Raw genomic sequence first — 17,136 nt, 5'->3', positions numbered from 1 at the left:
CCTACTACGGACACCACAAGACTTTGAGGTCTGGCAACCTTCGCCCTCGTATTAAGTGCACAAAGTACAAGACGCTCATAACTAAGAACGGTAGTCCTCTACGGGCACGAGACATGGACATTGCTCGAGGAGGACTTGCAAGCACTATCCGTTCCCGCACGACGTGTGCTTAAGACCATCTTCAGCGGAGTATGTGAGGATGGCGTATGGAGGCGAAAAATGAATCACGAGCTGGCGCAACTCTGCGGCGAGCCCAGTATTCAGAAAATCGCTAAAGCTGGAAGGGTACAATGGGCGGGACATGAATTAGGGAGGATGTGTTTTTATTGATTATTATTTAGTAAGGCAATCGACCTTCTATAAACTCATTCGCTTCAGACCTCATAGGACATGATGTAGGAATGCTGATGACCTGATGACCGCACAGAAGCGGGCGAGTATACCGACGATTAAAATCACACAACGTAGCGTCGGTGTGCGCCAACAATATGTATATTGCTTGAGAACCACCAATACTTTCATGAAAAACAGAAATTTTTCAAAATTAATTTTGAAATATCTCAAAACGTATGCATTTAGAAATTCTGCAAAAGCTTAATGATTTGAAATTACTATTAAAATCACTTTGCGTAATTGGAATTTGACTATTTCTGAAAAAAATCAATGTTAAAAATTGTATAAAACTTATCTTTTACGTGTGCAAAGTTTCATTCGATAGGTTATTTGGCGTGGTTTCATTCATAGTAAGGTATATTCATACCCTGTAGTAGATGATTTTCTCCTAGCTTTATCTGAACAACTCTATGGGTAAAATAAACAAAACAAACTTTATTTCGTATATTACAAAACGCGAAATTTGGCAATTTTCAATACCCGCCACACCCCACCTATAAGCTCTACTGTCAAACGAATTTCGATGGTCAAATTTTTTCCATACGTTGCAATGACCGCAGCTCAAGAAAGTCGATTCAAAAAAAAATTGTAACATCAAATCTTGACGTTTTATAAATTTGTTAGACTTTTGGCATAAGAAAAAAAATTAATACCGACAATGTCATGAATGTTACCTATGCATTTTTTCATCGGTCAAAATAAGTGAAACTCTGATCGCTTTGAGACACGTATTCCCAAAGTCCGATTGAGCTGAAATTTGGCATGGGGACTTTTTTGAGAAGACGAAACTTTCGATTCATGTTTCTAACCGAAATTCGAAAAGCCAATTTCCATTGCCAACCTACTGAGTCATTTTTCATGGAGCATGCATAATAGGGTGTCCCAAAATTGCACACGTCTGGGGCTCACCCTCCAGATGATAGAAAATGGTGTTACGAACAAACTTTTGTTCGGCGGTAGCTCTAGAAAATGATGTTTTCAACTGGCCCCGATGACTTTTTTGAAAAAATCGGTTTTTCTTATGTTAGATCCAAAAAACATGTTCAGTTATTCAATTTTCCATGAAACCTAATACTTTTATATTTTTTACAGGTTTCTTAGGGTCCAAACTGTAAGGGAAAAATTCGTTTCAGATTGATTATCGTCAATTTATTTTCCTAAAAAAATTCTATCGTTTGGAAAAGAGATTTTTCAAGAATACTTTGACATTCAGTCAACAAAAGTGAGTATTAAAACTAATGCTCTCACCAACTGAATGCCATTAAAAGTTGGGAAATTTTATGAGGAAGAACATTGCCAAAGACTACATGGCTCTGAAATAACTTGATTTTGAGTTATTCGTGATTTACTGTGCAATTTTGGGACACCCTAACGCATAAGTTACGTAGCTTTTTTTGCGTTTTTTGACCCCCTTCTTTTCCATCGTAGCATTTCGTCACAAAGTCGCAGTCTAGGTAATGACGTAGCATTACAACCCCTCCCCCCTCAGTACCAATTTATTTTTAACAAGAACATATATTGTATTCTTATGGAATTATAACAGACAATATTTAAACATGACCCTAAACAAACAAAACAGTATTTAAAAAAAAAAAAACAATTAGAACAAATTCAAATTTTTTATTAGTTTCATATTTGCTACGTAGCTTGGTTTGATCCCCCCAACCTCCCTCTCATTACATTTCGTCATAAAACTGCAAACCCCTTCCCTCCTTAGGAATGTTCCCTTTCAATACTGTTTCAGTATGAGCCAAATGGATAGTTTGGATTTAAACCTTAATCGCTATATCATTATTTGATTTCATTATCACTGCTAGAAAACAAGGCATGATTGGCCATAGTAAGGGCGAATTGTGCTCGAAAAATGTATAATTTTTTTTTAAATTATTTTCTACTCTGCTAAGTAGGTACCAAGAGTTGGCAGCGAAAGAGCAGTTGAATTTATCATGATGCTTTCAGTTCACAGTTGATACCAAAACTTTATTATCAATGATGAATATTCGAATTCTATTATTCTTATCTATTTTTCATCAATATCTCGCCACTTCCATTGTTTTATTAATCAACAGCGCAAACATCATAGCAATTTTCACCGGCGACGACTGGAATTGACTAGTTGAGATGTGAGGCGGCAGCGTAAACGTCTTTATAACTAACATTTTGTACGTCAACTTTAAGAAATCTTTTAGCCGATACTCAAAATAATTAGCTGCTATGATATGTTTAGCATTGATTTAACTTTTCTCGAGAGAAACAACAACAGAACTGGTTTCTGAAAAAAAAAACCTTACAAATTAATGTTAAAAAAAAACATCAACAGAACTACAACTACTGCTTAACACATCATTTAAACTCAGCATTTCCATCTTACCCCACGGATCTTCATATCGTAAAAAGCACTTATTGAAGGAAAAAAACACGGTACGCATCGCACCTTTCCCAACAGATTTAATTTTAGCCTGTTTTCGACAACGAAAACAACACGGCAGATGCGCACGGCGCGCTTGGAATAAACTATTCCAACCACCGTGCGTGTCCATCTTGCTACGGCTCACGCACCACCGTCCATAGTGATTTTCCCGAGCCGAGGAAAGTCGACGAGAAGGGAAGTTGTAAAAACTCCCAGCTCAAAGTAATCCGTGTTGCGCTGCTACTTTCGGCCGGTAACCGAACCCGCATAGTAGGTATACAGCAGGGAAACACGATGACCGTTCACAGCAGAACAGACACACCACCACATGCTGGGATACCGTGAGTAAATAGTAAGCTGATGTTTTTTCACCGCTTGGGCAGCTTGTGCGCTAGTGAGTAGGACGGAACGAGTTGAGTATAAATAAATTCATTGCAGCCAGTAGCAAGGCGCTTTTTTCAGTCTTTTTTATTATGAATCATCTCAAGCAGGGAACAAACTCCATGAATCAAACCTTGACATAGTGATGGTAAAATTCGAGTGCATTCTAAAATTTCGCGTGTTATTTGATGAGATTGAGACAGTTTCATTTGTACAAAATGCTACGGATATTTCTTCCAGTTCGAGCTTAGTTTGATTTATAAAATTAGAATTATATCAAAGTGTTCGTATTTTGTCGCCTTCAATAGTATTTTGTCGCCTTCAATATAGTGTCTGCAACAAATTAACCCTCTAGTGCCCAAGTTTATTTTTGGACGAACTTCGAAAAAATCACTATAAAGCTTCATAAACATATTTTAAGTTCATATTGTAGCTTTTTAGAGGTTCAACTGAAGACGGTCTAAAAGCGGCACTGGACACTAGAGGGTTAAACACAACTCCACAAAGTAGAAGTTACCAAGGAAAAAAAGAATTGAGAATTGCACGACAAAATGTAACTGTCTACTATGGCAAGAATATAATCCAATTAAACAATGCAGAACGCAAAAATTGGCTGCGGGTCTCCAATTGTCTGTACACTTTAAAGTATTCGGTTTCTGGTCTGCCCTCATAGTTTGCAGCTGTTTGATCAATTAAATTAAATTAGGGATCAGTAACTACTGGTTTGCCATCGTTTTACCAAACCGCAACGAAGTTGTTTCATTAATATTAAATCGAGAAAAACGAGATTTCAGTAATTCCTGCTCCCAAAATATGAAGTTGAAAACTTCAAGGGAATGGTTCCTTATCACCAACACTGCTGCAGATATCCCACTCCATCCACCTCGATGACCCAATTTTCTTTGGCTCTTTTCATCATCCCCAGCAACGATCTCTACATTGCCCGAGTCCTGTCTTACCAAGCAGCAGACTACAAACAGTGAGTGCACGTTTGTTTATCACTTTTTATCGCCATAGAGTAACTGTTTTCGTGGGACACGGCCGATGTGTTGGTGTTGAGTTACTCGTTCGCGAAACTTTTACTCCACCACAAGTGAAAATCAATACTGTCCTAAAGCACATACTTTTCTTGAAATTACTGTCTTTCGTAGAATTATCGCCTAAGATTTCATATTTTTACGTTCCCAATCGCTTTACTAGACTTATCACAAGTTGAAAAGCTACGGTTTACTCACTTTCTACTGGTAAATCAACCAATTTGTTTGCGACCACTTCTGGCCTGCACTACACAATCACCACCGCTCAAGCGCGCTGCCTGACAGGCGCTCATTTTCAGAGCCTGCCGAGAAACAGTAGCCTGGGATAATTCCCTGCTGAGAGAGAGAGCGAGTGCATCTGCCGTGGCGGAATAACAGTAAGTAGGTACTCTTGTTCAGTTAATAAACACTTGCGACAAAATATTTAAATTAAGACTAATTATACAATGTTGCCTAAATGTTTACAATGGGATATCTGTTACATAAAGTAAAACAGCTCCTCATGAGAGCAATTCTCGCTGAAACTAGGCCACTAGGTGCACAAGGTCTTTCAAATTTGATATAAATGCACATAGTTATTAGAAATAGAGAAAAAATGAGAATGCCATTTTTGTTTGATCGAATTTGTTCACCCCTTGGTCGCCAAGGGGCGAAACAGTTTTCAGAAAAGTTGAAATTTTAGCAATTCTTGATGTATTATTTGAGCTATATCTCTAGATTTCGTAATGTAGAGTACTACAAGTAGCACTTTTCTGTAAAGAGGAATGATAGGGCTTTCATTTGAAGTGATCATAATCTAGGCCGCCATCTTGAATTTGGCCGCCATCTTGGATTATATCAGAAAAATGCAATTTTGACCGTGTTAGCAACTACCGATTTTCGATCTGAGACCAGCATTGGAAAGCTGAGAAAAAATGCTATAAGATGCAAGACAAAAATTTGGTGAGCATCAGTGTTAACCCATCAATTGAAGCTATTTTCCAAGTTGAGTTTCAAAATATTCATCGTACATCGCGCGATCAACGTAGTAAACTGTCTACTGAGACCAAGTGGATGCACATGTTATGTCCATATATGTCCATATATCATAATCGATTGATGCTACAACTAGTACGCCACTACTGTTTTTTTAGGTTTAGTGAGAATAATGAGTACAATACTAGCATGTGTGATACTAACAAAGCGATAGGTTTTTTAATACTGAGCAGTTCCACAAAAAATGTCCCAGTTTAACTATTTCATTGAAATTGTCATTTTTAATTTGGCTGAAACTTTGCATAGACGTTTCTATAGGCAAAAAATTTCATTTTATGCTATTGATTTAATTTTTTGGAGCACGACTCATTTTTGAGAAGTTACTGAAAATGCTATTTTGGGAAGGTATTTATGATTACAAATATTCTTAGGGCCATTACGGTTTGTTTGATCTGTATGACGTCTTCGATGAAGTTGTAGTACTGTACTTTTGTCTTTCCGAAAAACATTTTTCTGATTTTTGTAGTACTGTACTTTTGTCTTTCCGAAAAAGCATTTTTCTGATATAATCCAAGATGGCGGCCAAATTCAAGATGGCGGCCTAAATTCTGATCACTTCAAATGAAAGCCCACAAACATTATTATATTAAAACCTGGTGATAACCTGTATTTCGCTGCGTATTAAAAATAGAAGGAATTCTTGTATAAAATATCATTACTCTATTTAGTATTATTCATAGGCAGAGTGAACGTGAAACTCAGTTTTCTAATTTCTGGGAGAGTCATAAATCTCCACCAAATTGTTAGTGATAAAAACAGTATATAATTTGAATTCAACACACGAAACGATTATTCACTAGAAGTATCGAAAAAAAACACAAGTCCAATTATGGTAACTTTTTTGTCCCGATCATGAATCACCATGATCCGATCATAACAAATTCTGTGATTGAAAAAAACGATAAATTTATTTAAATTCACGTCGGATTTACTAAAAATTATTGTTTCTGGAAACTAGTCAAACACACTGTTTCGATAAACGGTTCTAAAGTCGGCTTCAATGAGGAAAATGTGTCATGAAAATATATGGTGAAATATCTCCAACGTCACACCTTCCATCGCACAAAGCAGATAATTTTATATCGATTGTTATTTGCATAATGCTTCATATCAATGAAAATAAAAACTCTTACCTTCAATAATTTCGACTGCTATCACGTAGGTATAATGTACAACTTCTATTTTATATTCTTTTGTTGATAACAAAGGCAACACCGCCCCCGCACGCTCTATTTTTCCCTTATCGCAGCAGAGCAGCTGACGACGATGATTTCAAACGCTACTGTATTTTGATATGAATGTTGAATTCACACGCTGAATCTTTTACACCGACTTTCGGTGTTATTCTATTACCGTGTAGTGTATTGATAAACTCTTCAAGAAACTGCAACTTTATCTTGTATCGGCAACCATCAATATTTGTCACGTTACGAATAGCACAAAATCCAAACACCCACAGCAATCAAACCAGCGGAGCGATGTAATCTCGGTACAAAACACAGGTTCTTCAATAACAGACGACCAGAAGGAACTGACTTGTAGTACTTCTTCTCTTGTCGTCGAACACTTTTCAGCACGATCAGCTCAGACGATGTGCCAAAATGTTAGCAAGCAAAACCATCTTTGATTCCTATGCTCTTAGGTATTGTGTCACTCATCACTCACTCTCCGCTGCTGCTGCTGAGCGAAAAGGGAAGAAAATTCAAAACATTCTACGCTCGCATGCTCATGATCATGTTGCCCGTGCTGCTGATGGTGGAGGCGCGTGGTAAACATAGCAGCAGCAATTGCTCAATATTTTTCTAAAGCTCAGTTCAAGATTTATTGTTCCACTTTACATTTTAGTTTATTTTAAAAATAAAAAGCTGTTTTATATGGAAAATTAACTAACATTATAACATTTGAACCTAACTGAATGTTTTGTTAAATTTCAACTAATGTACTATTTTTTTCGAGCACATCTCTTCAAGAAATTTGCTGTATGATAACATTTTCCAGGAAGTTGAATTGGTATATCATTCTGTTAACGATTTTGTAATTGTATTTTTTATAGTTGAGTCGATATATCACATTACTTATCTAATCACACAAACAAAAGAAGGAGAACAACCAATTCACATATTAGTAACCGCGTAGAAATTATTTTTTTGTAACTTGTTAACTATAGCTTTTAACGTTAAAAATAATTCTTTCGTTACAAGCTGTTGAACAGCTTAGGCTAAGATATTATTAAAACAAAGTACCAACCAGACATGCACATTGTCATTGATAATGAGACGAATAGTCGCGTGAAATAATTGAAGTTTCTTGGAGTGATTTTCAACGGTGAAGATTTTTCATCCTCTTAGTTGCACATTGATACTGATGACTTCACTAAAAATGTGGGTCTTGTACCGTTCGAAACCGATACCACAAGATTGAAGAAAAAAAGAAGGAAAATGTATGATAAAATTTTATTTAAAATTTGCGTTCTGAAGATTTTTTTCTCAATTTAAAAAAAAATTGAGAATTATCAATTTCTAATATGCAATTAGATTTTAATAGTAATGGTTCTCCAACAACAAAATAGATCTATCGAAATGTCCGATCAATATAACATAAATTATTCTTCGACAGCAAAAAGACTGGATGAACAATTCAGAAGTTAAGGTTATGTTCACATCCACGGGACTTGTTTCCATGGTTTGTTTTATTCAAAGGACGGGGATAGCTTTTGAATTATTCATTTATTTGCTCTCAAAGAACGAATTGTGTTATGTTGATAATACTTGCTTGTTGCTAGAGAACAACGGATAACCTAAGAAAAATGTCTATTTTCATAAAAGGTTCGAATCTCAACGCCGACATAGGTTTCGATGGTTGTGGGGTGGCGTGATCCACTCACAACCTAGCTTCTCAATCCTAGCCGACACCGGGAGATTTTCTGAGGCGAAAAATCTTTGGGATCACGCCTTCCATCGCATGAGGAAGTAAAGCCGTTGGCGCCGGTCCGTTAATTAACGGGTCGTGAGTTAGGGTCCTGGGTGGAGTCGCCTCCCTGGGCGTCGGTGATTGGCACAACAACAGTGGCGGAACTAGACGGAAAATAAGCGGAAATGTTACGTCAGATTTCAAACGATAATAACAGCATAATGTTGAAAATCTATAACGAGCGTCTTAGCAGAGTGATTGAGATCAATCAAAGAAATAGTTATCGGTTTCCGTTATACTCTACTAAATTTTTTGGAAATAAATATTGAAATTCAATCCGCAAATATATATTTCGACTGTGACGTACAGTCTTCCTCAGTTCCTGACCAGTCCACATAAGCACTGAGGAAGACTGTACGTCACAGTCGAAATATATATTTGCGGACTGAATTTCAATATTTATTTCCAAAAAATTTAGTAGAGTATAACGGAAACCGACAACTATTTCTTTGATTGAGCATAATGTTGTTGGATAGATAAAATATTGAACAATTTTGTAATACGCTAGTTATCATTTTTTTTTTTTTTTTTTAAAGGGGGGATTTGTTAGTAGCTTAAGTATTTATGATAAATATTAGTAAATAATGAGTATGTGTGTCCAATCACAAATGGTGACTTCTCAACACTGTTAGAAATTTGTAATTTTAATTGTTAGGATTTGTTTGCTTTCGCAATTAGGACTTATCATTCGTAGGGATTTAAACCTACTTGTCGAAAAGGGGAAGTAAACTTACAACTAAATTAATTGCTAACTTATTGGCTATAAAGAGAGCTTATCGTAGCAATTGAGGATTGCAACGATTTTTGTCGAAAATTGTTAATAATTTTATTTGACATAGCTTCTAATGGTTCAACACCAGTAAGTCTATGTAATTCGAGTGTACCAAACCAAGGAGGACGCTTCAAAATCATTTTCAGAATTTTATTCTGAATCCTTTGGAGCGTTTTCTTCCTTGTTGAACAGCAACTTGACCAGATCGGTACAGCATAAAGCATTGCTGGTCTAAAAATTTGTTTGTAAATCAAAAGTTTGTTCTTTAAACAAAGTTTAGAATTCCTGTTAATGAGAGGATATAAACATCTCGTATATTTGATGCACTTGGCTTGTATACTCTCAATGTGCTCTTTGAAAATAAGTTTTTTATCATAAATTAGTCCCAAGTACTTGACCTTGTCGGACCAACTTAAAATAACCCCATTCATCTTGACAACGTGATTATTGTTTGGCTTGAGGAAAGAAGCCCTAGGCTTATGCGGAAAAATTATCATTTGAGTTTTAGAAGCATTGGGAGAGATTTTCCACTTTTGCAAGTAGGAAGAAAAAATATCTAAACTTTTCTGCAATCGACTGCATATGACACGAAGACTTTTTCCTTTTACGGAAATGCTTGTGTCATCGCAGAACAATGACTTTGTGCATCCTGGAGGCAAATCAGGAAGATCTGAAGTGAATATGTTGTACAGGACTGGACCCAAGACTGAACCTTGAGGCACACCTGCTCTGACAGGAAATCTATCAGATTTTGAATTCTGATAGACAACCTGCAGAGTTCGATCAGTAAGATAATTTTTTAAAATTTTGATTAGGAAAATTGGAAAATTAAAAGTTTGCAATTTCGCAATCAAACCTTTATGCCAAACACTGTCGAATGCTTTTTCTATGTCTAAAAGAGCAGCTCCAGTGGAATAACCTTCAAATTTGTTAGCTCGTATCATATTAGTAACTCTGAGCAATTGATGAGTTGTGGAATGCCCATGGCGAAATCCAAACTGTTCATTTGCAAAAATTGAATTTTCGTTGATGTGTGACATCATTCTGTTAAGAAAAACTCTCTCAAACAGTTTACTTATTGAAGAAAGCAAACTGATTGGTCGATAACTTGAAACTTCAGCTGGGTTCTTATCCGGTTTTAAAATTGGAGCAATTTTTGCATTTTTCCATAATTTGGGAAAATTGCAATTTTGAAGCAGCAATTGAAAATTTTCACTAAAAATTCCATTGTGCTCTCAGGGAAATGTTTGATTAGTATATTAAAGATTCCATCGTCACCAGGTGCTTTCATATTTTTGAAATTTTTAATAATTGATGTAATCTCATTCAAGTTAGTTTCAATTATTTCTGCAGGTAAAAAATTCTGGGAAGAAATTAAATCAAATTGACGTGTGACTTCATTTTCAATTGGACTCACAAAATTCAAATTTGAGTTATGAACACTCTCAAACTGCTGAGCAAGTCTTTGAGCCTTTTGTTCATTGGATACAAGAAAACGTTCACCATCTTTTAAAACTGGAATAGGCTTTGAAGGTTTCTTAAGAATCTTCGACAGCTTCCAAAATGGTTTTGAATATGGTTTTCAACTTTAGTCTCAAAATTTTGATTTCTCAGAAGAGTAAATCTATGTTTAATCTCTTTCTGTAAATCTTTATAAATAGTTTTAAAAAAACAGGGTCACGAGAACGTTGATATTGACGTCTGCGGACATTTTTCAAACGAATTAGAAGTTGAAGATTTTCGTCAATTATTGGTAAATCAAATTTCACTTGAGCCTTTGGAACAGAATAATTCCTGGCATCAACAATTGCACATTTTAATGCTTCTAAAGCGGAATCAATATTCACTTCGTTTTGCAAATCAAGCTCATTATTGAAATTTCTCTCAATATGAGTTTTGTAAGTTTCCCAATTAGCCTTGTTATAATTAAAAACAGAGCTCATAGGGTTTAAAACTGATTCATGTGATAAAGAAAAAGTTATTGGAAGATGGTCAGAATCAAAGTCAGCATGTGTGATCAAATCACTACATACATGACTTTGATCTTTTAGCACCAAATCAATTGTTGAAGGGTTTCTTACAGAAGAAAAGCATGTCGGACTATTCGGAGACAAAATAGAATAGTATCCTGAAGAACAATCATTGAATAAAATTTTGCCATTGGAATTACTTTGAGAATTATTCCATGAACGATGTTTAGCGTTAAAATCGCCGATTATGAAAAATTTCGAACGATTTCTGGTGAGTTTTTGTAAATCACCTTTAAAATAATTTTTGAGCTCGCGTGTGCATTGAAATGGTAAATATGCTGCGGCAATAAATAAAATCCCAAGTTCAGTTTGAACTTCAATTCCCAAAGTTTCAATAACTTTCGTTTCAAGATGGGGAAGAGCACGATGTTTGATTCGGCGATGAATAACAATTGCAATTCCACCGCCGGAACCCTGAATCCTATCATATCTATGTACCACGTAATTGGGATCATATTTTAATTTTATGTTAGGTTTCAAAAATGTTTCAGTAATAATTGCAATATGCACATTATTAACTGTTAAAAAATTAAAAAGCTCATTCTCATTGGCCTTCAATGAGCGAGCATTCCAATTTAATATTTTAATTGTTTTATTTAAAATCATTGCTAAATTTTAAATTAGAAACAATTTTAATAGTAAAATTTGTGCCTATTTGAATGGCTTCAAACATTGATTTTGCCTGCAACATGGCGTTCATAAGATCGAACATTGCCTGTTGCAAAAAAGAAAGTTTACCTGCCGTAATAGGCACCAGGCAGTTGACATTAGAAAAAATATTTTCGGCAGCAATATTAGCTGGAGTAATAGGTGTACCATTATTTTATAGCGTGTTTTGCTTACCCATATTAACGGTCATTTTCGAACTACACTAACACTAGGCGGTATAATGTTCGAACTACCTGTAACCTGTGCATAAGTTAAACGGGTATGCAAAGGAGTAGGTAAACTATGCGTCACTGGTACGCTTGGAGAATTTTGTTTTGAAGTTGGTTTTAATTGAGAAATTGAATTTTGTTTACCTTGCTTTGCCTTAACAATTGCTAAACGGACTGGGCATTGATAAAAATTTGACATATGGTTGCCGTTACAATTCGCACAGCGAAAATTTTGTGTCCTTTTTGTGAGAAGAGTCTCCACAATTAGGACATTTTTGGTCCATGTTACAGAATTTGGAACCATGGCCATAACGTTGGCAAGTACGGCATTGGGTGATATGCTTTTCACCTCCGCCATACTTCCTATAAATTTCCCACTTTACACGCACATTATACAAAGCATGTGCTTTTTCAAAAAATTTTAAGTTGTTAACCTCATTGCGGTTAAAATTAATTAAATAATTAACAAGGGAAATTCCAGTTCTCTGACTGTTTTCGCCTCGTGATTTTTGTTTCATTAGAATTACTTGGGTAGGGGCTATGCCAAGTAATTCTGTTAAAGTAAGTTTGATCTCATCAACGGTTTGATCGTTGGTGAGACCTTTCAAGACAACCTTGAACGGCTTGGCGTTCTTGGTGTCATATGTAAAAAAATTGTACATCTTGTCAGTTAAATACTGAACAAAACGATCACGACCCTTTACTGAGTCGGCTAATAAGCGGCATTCACCTCTACGGCCAATTTGATAGGTAACTTTAACGTCAGAAACAAACGTTGAAAGTTCCTTTTTGAATATATTAAATTCAGAAGAAATAGTTACCACAATAGGTGGAACTTTCTCCTTTTTTAAAGATTTTTTATTTTGTATAGTTTCATTATTGGTAACTTCCATTTCACCAGCTTCTTGCTCAGGCAAAATATCAAAAGGATTGTCACTACAGACACTCGAAGTGTCAGAAAGAGATGCCTCTCTTTTCCTCCCCGCAGCGATGCGAGGTTTCTTTTTCCGTCCAGCCATTTCAGGTGATACGAAAAAAGTTTAAACAAATGTTAAATTCAAAAGTAGGTAGTCTTGAGAAAGACTGATGGGAAATAACTTTCAGGTAGTCTTTAAAAGACACACTGACAAAACACAAACTTTGAAGCTATAGGCAGTCAAAGACCAGTCCACAAGCAACCGAAAAAACGTCTGATCTGTAGGACAGTTCAAGACGCACTGACGCTAGTTATCATTATTTTTCCATTGCAAAGTGGTAAAAATCGATAAAAACTGTTAAGGACAAATTTACGCGAACAATGAACTAATCACATACGAGCATTCCTAGCACAGACGACATGAATAGACACCAACCATTCCCTGTGATATTCTCTGTATCAGTATCCAAAAACAAATTGACAGAATCTTCCCGTTCCAATAGGTCAATTTATGTTTGCTTCCATAAACCTAGACTAATTTGATGTCTTGAAGGTAAAGGTTTTTCGAAGAGTTTGAAACAACCCCTTTTCTTGAACAATTTTTAAGCCTGCTGTTAGAGCGTATTAGAAAATGATGTCATGACAGAAAACATGCTGGTAAAGCAACAGTACCGTAGTATAGTAGAATATGTGGAGCAGAGCGCCGTTAGTTTCTCGTCGTTTATCATTGCAGCCGCACAACTTCTTTTCGCGTGCAATCAAAATTGCAATGCAGCTACTGATGGTGTTTGAAAATCATTTATTACTTGACAAGAATTGAACATTTTTGCAACGGTTATAAGTTATTTTTATTTATTTTTCATCTTCGATATTCACTAAATAATCGTGACCGACATAATATCGAACGAGTAAGCTCCTAAAAATATTATTTATTAGAAGAGTAAAGCGGCTATTACACGAAGCAAATATATGTTGTTTTTGATACCGGATTTGTTTGCGCAATTTTTTTCTACGAGCAAATATATTTGTTATGCTATTACACTACAGCAAATATTTACCTCAAAACCTGTTTGCTTGAATGCTAGCAAAGTCTCTTTGTTCATTTTATGGTAAATTAGTTTGCTATGCTATTACACGATGCGAAAAATATGAAGCAAATCTAGTTTTCATTCGCAACACAATAATTCAACTGTCAATCGAAAACATTGTTTCTGTGTTTTAGTGGTTTTGGTTCACGATTTTCAGACCCTTATGGAATTGGTATATCCATTAATCAAAAAGCTGGATTCAAATATGTGAGAAGCTATTTCTGCCGGTGAAAGGCTAGCTCTCACATTGCGCTTTCTTGCAACAGGTGATAGTTTCATGTCGTTACAATTTCTCTTTCGTATCCCACAATCAATAATAATTCCCGAAGTTTGTGACGCAATATACAAAGCATCGAAGCCTGATTTTTTAAGGTAAAACTCTGTCAAACATCTTTTAGCTCAACAATTAACGATGTTATTTATGTCAAAGTTTCCATAAACTGAAGAATATTGGCTGGAATCAGCTGAAAATTCTAACAATAGATGAAATTTTCCTCATTGCATCGGCCTCTAGATGGAAAGCACATCGCGATGAAAGCCCCAGCACATTCAGGAAGTGTTTATTATAATTATAAAGGTTAGAAATCATTCCAATACTTTATGAGAATCACAATATTGCTTGCTGCGCTCTCCACAACTAGGTTCCTTACGATGCGAAGCAGAATTTATTTTAATAGTACGATGGTCGATCAAGGAAGTGTCATTGAAGGTGATTGGCGTAGAGTTTACAATATGAAGAATAGCTTTTACCCACTCGAAGTATGTCGCACTTTTGTAGGTAACAGAGGCAAACAAATACGTGATGGATTATCCCAATATTTTGTACATGAAAAGGAAGTTAATTTTCAATATGGTCGTATATAAATAAATTATTAAAAATTTCGTGTAATAATTGTTTTGTTTTTTAAATGAAATTGCTAGAAAAAAAAAACATGACCTGTATTATTTTTTTTATTATTTGTATTATTAATAATTAGTATTTGAAATACAAAAACGACAAGTTGAACCAACGTCAAACAAAATTATGTTATTGGTGGAATGGTTTTCGGATTCAATGCAGTCCAATCAATAGCAGCTGTGAATTCAAAATTACAAAATAAACACACGAAGCTTTTCACGTTGCTATCACGAACATAGATCACAAACAATAGACAATCCCGTAAATTACAGTTTCAAAAATTATTAATTAGTTTTTTTTTACTTTACGAACTAATTTCATTTTTTGTCATATTGACTTACATTTTAAGTTTAGTAAAGCGGGCAATGTATGTAGTTTCGCGGGAATGCGAAGATGAACGGGAATAGAAGGTGTGACTAGAATTTGAAAAAAATTTTCCCTCGACCAGACGGGACTCGAACCCGCAATCTCCGTTGTCTCCGGCAAGGTGTTTTGGCCAATTAAACTACTGGGTAAGGGTAACTCTTCCTAAGACCAATGTCGAATCACCCTCTACTATTGTGTTCCCGCATCTCAGCACGCCGCGATGAAACTGCACACACTGTCCTGTGGAAGTTTATTTCTGTCAACTGAGAGAGTGGTCTCTTTACGCACACTATGTATAATGACTTATTATATCTACAGCGGCGCAAGCGATGAGACACGTCAGTTGGTGGCCAACACCCATGGAAGGCGTATCACGGAAGAGCTCCGTTGTGCTAATTTTACTTTACGAACTAATTTCATTTTTTGTCATATTGACTTACATTTTAAGTTTAGTAAAGCGGGCAATGTATGTAGTTTCGCGGGAATGCGAAGATGAACGGGAATAGAAGGTGTGACTAGAATTAGAAAAAATTTTCCCTCGTCCAGACGGGACTCGAACCCGCAATCTCCGTTGTCTCCGGCAAGGTGTTTTGGCCAATTAAACTACTGGGTAAGGGTAACTCTTCCTAAGACCATTGTCGAATCACCCTCAACTATTGTGTTCCCGCATCTCAGCACGCCGCGATGAAACTGCACACACTGTCCTGTGGAAATTTATTTCTGTCAACTGAGAGAGTGGTCTCTTTACGCACACTATGTATAATGACTTATTATATCTACAGCGGCGCAAGCGATGAGACACGTCAGTTGGTGGCCAACTCCCATGGAAGGCGTATCATTCTAGTCACACCTTCTATTCCCGTTCATCTTCGCATTCCCGCGAAACTACATACATTGCCCGCTTTACTAAACTTAAAATGTAAGTCAATATGACAAAAAATGAAATTAGTTCGTAAAGTAAAATTAGCACAACGGAGCTCTTCCGTGATACGCCTTCCATGGGAGTTGGCCACCACACCAACTGACGTGTCTCATCGCTTGCGCCGGTATAATGTGCTGTATATGCTGTAGATATAATAAGTCATTATACATAGTGTGCGTAAAGAGACCACTCTCTCAGTTGACAGAAATAAACTTCCACAGGACAGTGTGTGCAGTTTCATCGCGGCGTGCTGCGATGCGGGAACACAATAGTAGAGGGTGATTCGACATTGGTCTTAGGAAGAGTTACCCTTACCCAGTAGTTTAATTGGCCAAAACACCTTGCCGGAGACAACGGAGATTGCGGGTTCGAGTCCCGTCTGGACGAGGGAAAATTTTTTCTAATTCTAGTCACACCTTCTATTCCCGTTCATATTCGCATTCCCGCGAAACTACATACATTGCCCGCTTTACTAAAGTTTTTTTTTTTGCTCATCAATACTATTTATCGTTTTGAGTGAACAAAATTTATCGTATTAAGTGAATAATTTTACAATCATATCATAAAATATCGCACTGGCTAGTCTGCTACGAGAAAAAATCACAGGAGGGTTGTGTGCAAAGCCACGACCGCAAGGTTGAAGTAGAATACTTTTATACACTCTACTTACGGCTGTAAATTAACCTACGGCCTAAATAATATTTGCCAGAATAAACCAACTAGCGCTCTTGAGCAGGTCCAACATATTACAGAATCTATTATCGATTCGGCTTCAGAGACTATTCGTAAAACTTCTAGTACCATAAAACGTTTTAAGCCACCTTGGTGGAACCAGCATGTTGCTGATTGTTTTAAAGAACGCAGAAAGACTTTAAAAAAGTTCAACTCTCACATGAATGATGAGACTCTTCTTGCATATAATCTTGCAAAGGCAAAAGTAAAAAGAATTGTTAGACAACGATCCAAAGAAAAATGGAGAGAATTTGTTACCACTATAACACCATCCACGCCAACCAGCACCGTGTGGAATAAAATCCAAA

At 36.2% G+C, this 17,136-nt stretch overlaps 1 protein-coding gene across 4 annotated transcripts in view; it reads right to left on the bottom strand.

Moving 5' to 3' along the window:
* Window positions 1-17,136, bottom strand: part of LOC129723621 (BTB/POZ domain-containing protein 2) — a 48,363-nt gene that overhangs the window by 20,523 nt on the left and 10,704 nt on the right. The window contains exon 1 of one of the 4 annotated variants that reach the window (XM_055677954.1): window positions 6,390-6,853. The exons of 1 other annotated variant lie outside the window; for it this stretch is intronic. The gene's annotated coding sequence lies outside the window, so the exon portion shown is untranslated. Of the gene's footprint in view, window positions 1-4,143; window positions 4,383-4,419; window positions 4,507-6,389; window positions 6,854-17,136 lie in introns of those variants that run through there. 2 more of the 4 variants (XM_055677953.1, XM_055677955.1) reach the window with 2 other exon arrangements.

The sequence above is a fragment of the Wyeomyia smithii genome, chromosome 2 (genome assembly GCF_029784165.1).
Source record: "Wyeomyia smithii strain HCP4-BCI-WySm-NY-G18 chromosome 2, ASM2978416v1, whole genome shotgun sequence".
Lineage (NCBI taxonomy): Eukaryota > Metazoa > Arthropoda > Insecta > Diptera > Culicidae > Wyeomyia > Wyeomyia smithii.
Note: the sequence above shows the minus strand (reverse complement) of the source record. Positions and strands in the feature narration are given on the sequence as shown.